This window comes from Salmo salar, chromosome ssa03 (assembly GCF_905237065.1).
Source record: "Salmo salar chromosome ssa03, Ssal_v3.1, whole genome shotgun sequence".
NCBI lineage: Eukaryota > Metazoa > Chordata > Actinopteri > Salmoniformes > Salmonidae > Salmo > Salmo salar.
The window spans coordinates 60,268,270-60,274,631 of NC_059444.1; positions in this window are offsets into that span (position 1 = coordinate 60,268,270).

Consider the following 6,362-nt stretch of genomic DNA (forward strand, 5'->3'; position numbering starts at 1 on the left):
CCCAGTTGCGATGTAACTTAAGCATTACGATGATTTTACCAGATGCGTTGTTATTTACAAACCAATTTGTTAAAGAGCTACTGCCTCTGTAATTTTGGTCATAAAGTCAGTCTTGTCCAAAACAGAGATTTGCGGGATGATAGGGTACAGTAACAGTTTTCTGTGTTTCCAAAAAAAAATTATCCTGCCCAAATGCCCACAGCTGGCAGCACACAAGTAATCATCTATTCAAAGCGACGCTGCACTCGACCTTATCATAATGCCCATGGTCAATATCCCTATGGGGCACGTTAGGGACCATCAGTAAATTACACAATATTGGGACATTAAAACGTTAATAGCTTCAAATTTCAATGACTTAAAAGCCTCAAACCAATTGTAAAAATGTATATACAAGTATTGAAAGCATTTAACCTATTACTGCAGTGGGCTAAATCAGGGTCACACAGAGTGTTTCTTGGTAGTCTGAAACAAATCTACTTTGAAACAAAAGTATCCACCTCACACACATGGTTATGGGCTTTAAAATAGGAAGACACTTTGACCTTGTCAGATATTGAGTTTGTATCCCAATATTACACTTTATTTACATCACAGAATACTGAAATATAACAAAACTGTTTGACATACAAACACCAGATTTTCGGCAGTTAAAAAAAATGTATAATGTTGATTAATTATGAAATGATGAAAAATCTGAATAACATTCCACTTATGAGGGCCACTAGGTCATTTGGCTGCATGAAAGAGCTACTGAGACAACCCAAAAATATGCACATGCAATTATTGTCCCATTTACATTGTGTAATTCAATGACATCCCTAACTATCCCCAGAGATAGGCTGTCCAAAGCCAAACCAATCTTCGCCCCGATCGCACACCAGCCAGCTGAAGCTAATTGGCTAAATAATTTGGCTAACTATTCCCACCTGCGAACACACAAGACACCCACATTAAACCACACCCCGAAACCAACTTACGTTTGAATTCAGTCATGGCCGCTAGCATTTATTAACGAACCAAATCTAAAACGAGGCCAAATTAGGAAGTGCAGTCGCTCTTGTAAGAGTGTTTCCCAAACAAGAATGTAGCGAGGCATAACGTTTGCGTCATTAGACCATGTGTCGATACTGATTAGATCAAAATAAAAGCAGCACTCTCAAATCAGCTTTCTCCATTCAAATCTTACCTTAACTTTATAATTATCCCACAATCCTGACGATGGATCACCTCCTATGAGATATTACCACCTACAGTATGGCTGCAAATAGGCTATTGATGCGGCTTGTTATGCCCAACAATAATGCACTAAATCACAGTGGTCCCAAGTGTTGTCACACATCATGAAACACATTGAGGCAAAAATTACAGATAGTAGCCTTGTAGAAAAATAGAACTGAATTGATTGAACATTACGTTAATTTCAGTATGATTGAAACAGCCTATATAGGCCCTGTAGCCTATATGTCTTTTAAAGCAGTCGTCTCGGTTTTCATTTGAAGCATAATTGTATCCTTGACCTGTTTGTAACAAATACTTTGGTAACTTTGTATTTGTAGTTAACTTCGTTTTGAAGTTGTCACAGTCAGACAGATAGAATCAAGATGTTTAGGCTATCTATGTTTAGCAGAGATCTGTGAATAAAGTGACGCAGAAGGGCACCTTGGACACGAGTGGCCTGCAAAGGTTTTTCTAAACCTACCCCTAACCGTTACTAACGAAGGCTCTGGGAAAACACCTCGGCTACTAAAGATACATCGTAAGAAAGTTCTATCAAGATGAAGGCTCTGGGAAACAAGGCTCTGCACAGTAAGTGTATGTTTTAGTGTGTGTGCGGTTTAGTGTGTGTGCCTTTGTTAATATCATTGGAAGAACACATGCCTCAATAAAAAAATCTTTAACCCTGAAGGAAACTGGTGTTGTGTGAGTAACTGTCTCTGCTCTCATTCTCCCTCGTCTAGCCACTTTACTCTTTAATACCAGCATCATGTCCTCTTCGCTCTCTCTTCGCTCTCTCTTCGCTCTCTCTTCGCTCTCTCTTCGCTCTCTCTTCGCTCTCTCTTCGCTCTCACTCCATCATTGTCACTCGCTTCCACTCTACAGATGTAGGATCTTAATTTGAGCCAGTTTGTTACAGCAGGAAAATAATCCTGCAGCAACAGGAAATGTGATTTATTATGTGGATTATAATAAATAGTCATTGTTAAATGGGTTGATACATATTTCACAAGGGAAAATCAAATTCCAAACTTCAGAAGCCTTTTTAAACCTCAAATACACGACAAGTACAACAATACCTGCACTGTGTTCTCCTCCAACACATCTCCTTCTTTTGTGAAATAACCTCTACACTTCATTTTGCAGGGCAGGATAGTGTGCAGAAATCCAGTGGGTTTGGAAAAGACAATGGACTTCCAGACTCCTTGTTTAAGTATAGGGATAACAAACGCTTTACTGAAATGGGGCCTACTTCTATGACTGCCAATGACTGCAATCTGGCCTTTCTCTAGTGTGTGTGTGTGTGTGTGTGTGTGTGTGCGTATGTGTGCATGCGTGTGCGTGTGTGTGTGTGCCCGCGCTTGTGTGTGTGTGCATGCCTATGTGTGTGAATGTGTGGTGTGTGCACCCTCGTATTACAGCAGCAGGGGTCTTTTGGTGTCCTCTTGTCTGCCTGTAGTAGCCATCATCTGCCTAATTAGTGTATGAGGAGCAGAGCATGGAGGGAGGCATGCTGAGTGAAACAGTACTTAATGGCACCCACCCACACACAGTCACAAACACACAAACACAAATATAGGGGCTAAATATTTTGACGCTTATACAAGGAACACAAATAGTCAGGGGTTGTGATGTCATTTCCTAGTTTAAAACGAGGCTGCTGAAAGGAAGAGATCTGACAGGCCAGAGAGGGAGAGAAGTGGAGGTAAAGAGAGAGAGAGGGAGGAAGAGAGTGGGGGGGTGGAAAGAGACGGAGGGAGGGAGAGAGGTGCCAGAGGAAGCTTCATATCAGAGTGAAAGGTAACACTTTATTTGGATAGTCCATCTGTAGATGCTCTACAGACTATCAGTAACATTTCAACTAACTATCTACTAACCCTAACCTTAACATTACCCTAACCCTTATTCTAAACCTAACCCTAACCTTAGCAAGCAGTTTCTTATCAACAGATAGTTTGTTGATAGTATGGCCATCTGTAGAGTATCTACAGATGGAGAATCCAGACAATCCAAATAAAGTGTGAACGAGTGAAATCCTCACCTCAAAAGAAATTAATCACAAGCTCTATGTTATGTCACTGACTGTCAAACATCCTCTGGTTTTGGGAGTCCTAATGGGTTCATGTTTGTTCATAACTTACAAACCAAAATGAATGAATGGCATGTATGCAGGACACATCTCCCAAGGGGAATAAACAGGCTGTCCACTGTACCAATTGATCTTCGGATTTCTGTGAGCGTGATAGGGCAAAGCTAGCCTGGGAACCCTACTAAGGTAGATAGAAGGCTGCATGGAAGGCTATCTATAGAAAGTTCGCTGGCCTGTGCAAAACCTGATCTTAAGGCCAAGATAGTTTACTACACCTAAGGTGAAAACATACACTGAGTTAAGAACACCTAATATTGTAGAGTTTTTTGGGCCTCAGAACAGTCTCAATATGTCGGGCCATGGACTCTACAAGGTGTCGAAAGCCTTCCACAGGGATGCTGGCCCATGTTGACTCCAATGCTTCCCACAGTTGTGTCAATTTGTCTGGATGTCCTTTGGTTGGTGGACCATTCTTGATACACATGGGAAACTGTTGAGCATGAAAAACCTACTACCATACTCCATTCAAAGGCACTTAAATCTTTTGTCTTGCCCATTCACCGTCTGAATGGCACACACACACAATCCATGTCTCAAGCTTAGAAATCCTTCTTTAACCTGTCTCCTCCCCTTCATCTACACTGATTGAAGTGGATTTAACAAGTGACATTAATAATCAATCAATCAAATTAATTTATAAAGCCCTTTTTAGATCAGCCGATGTCACAAAGTAGGCAGTCATTGTAAATAAGAGTTTGTTCTTAACTTACTTGGCAAGTTAAATAAAGGTTAAATGTAATAAAACATATATAAAACATATAAACCTAAGTACAATACAGAATCCCAGCCTAAAACCCCGAACAGCAAGCAATGCAGATGTAGACGCATGTTGGCTAGGAAAAACCCCCTAGAAAGGCAGGAACCTAGGAAGAAACCTAGAGAGGGGCCAGGCTCTGAAGGGTGGCCAGTCCTCTTCTGGCTGTGCCAGGTGGAGATTATAACAGTACATGGCCAAGATGTTCAAACGTTCATAGATGGCCAGCAGGGTCAAATAATAATAATCACAGTGGTTGTAGAGGGGGCAACAGGTCAGCACCTCAGGAGTAAATGTCAGTTGGCTTTTCATAGCCGAGCATTCAGAGTTCGAGAAGCAGGTGCGGTAGTGAGAGAGAGTTGAAAACCGCAGGTCCGGGACAGGGTAGCACATCCGGTGAACAGGTCAGGGTTCCATAGCCGCAGGCAGAGCAGCAGCATGACCAGGTGGACTGGGGACAGCAAGGAGTCATCAGGCCAGGTAGTCCTGAGACATGGTCCCAGGGCTCAGGTCCTCCAGGAGGGGAGGGAGAGGGAGAGACCATAGCTTTCACCTGGATTCACCTGGTCAGTGTATGTCATGGAAAGGGCAGTTGTTCTTAAAGGAAAATTCCCACCCTGTCACGCCCTGACCTTAGAGAGATGTTTTATTCCTCTATTTGTTAGGTCAGCGTGTGATGTGGGGTGGGGTGGGCATTCTATGTTGTATATTTCTTTGTTTTGACCGAGTAGGGTTCCCAATCAGAGTCAGCTGTCTATCGTTGTCTCTGATTGGGAATCATACTTAGGCAGCCTTTTCCCACCTGTGTTTTGTGGGTAGTTATTTTCTGTTTAGCTTATGTGCCTGCCTGACAGAACTGTGTGTTTTCGTTTTTCCCTTTTGTTATTTTGTTTGAGTGTTTCTTGAACTTACCACGCTGCGTTCTGATCCACTTCTCCTTCAACTACAAACGACAAGCGTTACAGACCTACCCACCACCAAAGGACCAAGCAGCGTGGTCAGGAGGAATGGACCTGGGAGGAGATCCTAGACGGGAAAGGACCCTGGAGGCAGGACGGGGAGTATCGCCGTCCGAAGGAGGAAATAGAGGCAGCGAGAGCCGAACAGCGACGCTATGCGGAACTAGCACGGCAACAACGGAAGCCCGATGAGGCAGATCCCCCCCCCCAAAATTTGGGGGGGCACACGGGGAGATTGGCGGAGTCAGGGTTGAGACCTGAGCCAACTCCCCGTGCTTACCGTGGGTGTCACGTCCTGACCAGTAAAAGGGGTTATTTGTTATTGTAGTTTGGTCAGGGCGTGGCAGGGGGTGTTTGTTTTGTGTGGTTCGGGTTTTTTGGTTTATTTTCTACATTTTCTATTTCTATGTGTTTATCTAGTTTTTCTATTTCTATGTTGGGGTTTTGTTAGGACCTCCAATTAGAGGCAGCTGGTTGTTGTTGCCTCTAATTGGAGGCCATATTTAGTTGGGTTAGTTTTCTCTTGTGTTTTGTGGGTGGTTGTTCCTAGTATAGTCTGTGCACCTTACTGGACTGTTTTCGTCGTTTGTTTTGTTTAAGTGTTTTTTTCTTTAATAAAGTAAAGAAGATGATCAATATACCCACTGCATTTTGGTCCACCTTCAATGACGCCTGTGACAGTGGGGAGCATGTGACCAGTCAGGCATCTTGTTATGCTGTGATGCACACTATATCTTCAGTGCGCATTCATAGCCCGGTGCGCTCTGTGCCTGCGCAACGCATTTGCCGTGCTAGAGTGGGCATTCAGCCAGGACGGATTGTGCCGACTCAGCGCTCCTGGCCTTCAGTACGCCTCCTCAGTCCAGGATATCGTGCGCCAGCTCTACGCACTGTGTCGCCAGTGCGCCTTCACAGCCCAGTTCGTTCTGTGCCAGCGCCCCGCACTTGCCGGGCTAAAGTGAGCATCCAGCCAGGACAGGTTGTGCCAGCCCTACGCTTCAGACCTCCAGTGCGCCTCCACAGCCCAGTATATCCTGCGCCAGCTCTACGCACCCGGTCTCCAGTGCGTCTCCCCAGTCCGGTGAGACCTTTTCCGGCTTCACGTACGAAGCCTCCAGTGATGATCCATGGTCCGAAGCCTCCAGTGATGATCCATGGCACAAAGCCTCCAGTGATAATCCATGGCCCGGAGCCTGTAGTGATGATCCATGGCACGAAGCCTTCAGTGATGATCCATGGCACGGAGCCTCCAGTAAAGATCCATGGCGCGGAGCCTGTAGCG